We start from the raw sequence: 2,504 nt of genomic DNA, 5'->3' as shown, positions 1-2,504 counted from the left end.
ACTAGTATGCATTCATTGGTTGATTCTTGTTTGTGCCCTAACCAGGGATTGAGCCCACAACCTTGGTTTATCAGGACAATGCTCTAACCAACTGAGCTATCTGACCAAGCCTTAAGTACTCAACTCTTGTAGTGTAAAAGCACTGACTTAATAAGCAGTTGCCAAACTGATTTCTGAAGTGACTATACCACCAGCAAGATATGCATATTCCCTAGTATTTGGTCTTTTTATTGACATTTGTTTTTCTTTCAGCCATTCTGATAGGTAAATAGACTTTTCTACTATAAACAGCACTGCAATGAATACTCATGAATATTCTTATACTGTACACACATCCTTCATAATTAGGTGGGACTGTTTCCATAAGTTACATTCTTTTTGTTGTTAATTCTCACCCGAGGATATTTCCTCTGTTGATTTTTAGAAAATAGAGGGAAGGGAGGGGGAGAGACAGAGAGAGAAACATCCATTAGAGAGAGACATCGATTGGTTGCCTCTGGGGCTAGGATTGTGTCCGCAACTGAGGTACGTGCCCCTGATGGAATTAAAGGATCCGTGGGCCGACGCTCTCCCACTGAGCCAAACTAGCTAGGGCTGTAAGGTACATTCTTTTTTTTTTTTTAAATATATTTTATTGACTTTTTACAGAGAGGAAGGGAGAGGGATAGAGAGCTAGAAACATCGATGAGAGAGAAACATCGATCAGCTGCCTCCTGCACACCCCCTACTGGGGATGTGCCCACAACCAAGGTACATGCCCTTGACCAGAATCGAACCTGGGACCTTTCAGTCATCAGTCCGACGCTCTATCCACTGAGACAAACCGGTTAGGGCTGTAAGGTACATTCTTAAAACTAGAATTGGTGGGTCAAAGGGTGTGAAAGGTTGATTAAGTATGGCCAAACAGCCTTCTGAGAAGGTGGAGCCAATTTACCCGCCTACCAGGTAGGTATGTAATGCACGTTTCCCCACCTCCTCACCAACGCAGTGTATTACTCAATTTCAGTATGTTTTTTTAAAAATGAAATAGTACTTTAGATGATTGTTGTGTATCTGCCTCATAGAGTTGCTGTTGAGGACTTAAAGTACAACTTAGAGCAGTGCCTGCCACACAGAGTGTCAATGGCTGTTAATTATTGTATGAGTACTACTAATCAATCCATTCCATTTTTGTTTGCCTCTCTCTCTCTCTCTGAGATCATCATCAGTATATTCAGGAGTGCTTTTCTCTGAAGAGCTCAAACATTCTACCTATAGAATGTAGTTAAACCTTTTCCATCTCTTCAGATGCTGGCCAGGAATTCAGGTACTGTGGGTTTTGCAGAATAGGGAAGTGTGACAGGACCTTTCTAAGGTAACAGGACAGATCTGTGTCCCAGGTCAAAATTAGTTTGGAACAGAAATGGATTCCTCTAGGTTACAATGGCTTTCAAACTTTTTGACTGCTACCCACTTTAGGAAATACACCAGGAACCAGAATACACATATATACCCCAAACGAAAGTTTCAAAAAAACAACACTTGTTTCCTATTTATTCCATTTCATTGAAAATACGCTCATTGGGGTCCACAATAAATAGATTTCAAAAAGCCACTATTGGGTTAAGACCAGCAGTCTAAAGAGCACTGTTCTAGGATCGAGGTCATAGATATTGGCCTTCTTGGCAATACAACTGGACTCATAGGACTTCACACTTAGTTTTGGGTACATTATTACCATTTCCTTTTCCTTCATTTCCTTGGGATGCTAGAGCTTATTCATTCAACAATTATTTTTACAAATAGCTCTTGGGCTTCTTATGCATTTGCCTAATAGTAGTACGTATCAGTGGCAGGGAACAAGCTTTGAAGAGCAAGAGGCCAGGAACCTCACCTCCACCATTTGCTGGTGATTTTGGTGAAGTCTCTTCAGTTATCAAATGCTCAAGTTTTCTCCTCTGCAAATTGGGAGTAATAATAGGAAAAAAAAAAATCAATGAAGCATTAAGCACAGTGTCAGGCTCATAGTAAGCATTTAATGAAGTGGTTCTCAAGGTGTGATCCCCAGAGCAGCAGCATCCACGAGTCACCTGGAATTTGTTAGAAATGCAATTCTTGGACCTCACCCCGGATTTACTGAATCAGAATTTACTCCAGGGTAACCTGTTTTATAACAGGTCTTCCAGATGCTTCTGATGCATGCTCACGCTTTAAAAGCTCAGGCTTAATACATAGTAACTATTAACAATTAGTACTTGAGGCTGCAGAGACGAGCAATGGGCAGATCAGGAAAGGCTGACGGGGCTAAAGTTAAGCACTGAGGTACCAGCAACACCCACAGGTAAGGCCTCCGACCTGCCGCAGCCCGCGTTCCCCTTCCCTCCTGCCTCCACCCTCTTTCCTCCGCCGCCTAGAGCGCTCGCTGATTGTTGGGGTCTCTGGACAGTCACCGCCCACCCAATCGCGTCAACTGAGAGGGGCGGGGCCGGGCGCGGCGAGAGCGGCGCGTTTATTGGCTACAGACC

Source organism: Myotis brandtii, unplaced genomic scaffold (genome assembly GCF_000412655.1).
Source record: "Myotis brandtii unplaced genomic scaffold, ASM41265v1 scaffold363, whole genome shotgun sequence".
In the NCBI taxonomy this organism is placed as follows: domain Eukaryota; kingdom Metazoa; phylum Chordata; class Mammalia; order Chiroptera; family Vespertilionidae; genus Myotis; species Myotis brandtii.
Note: the sequence above shows the minus strand (reverse complement) of the source record.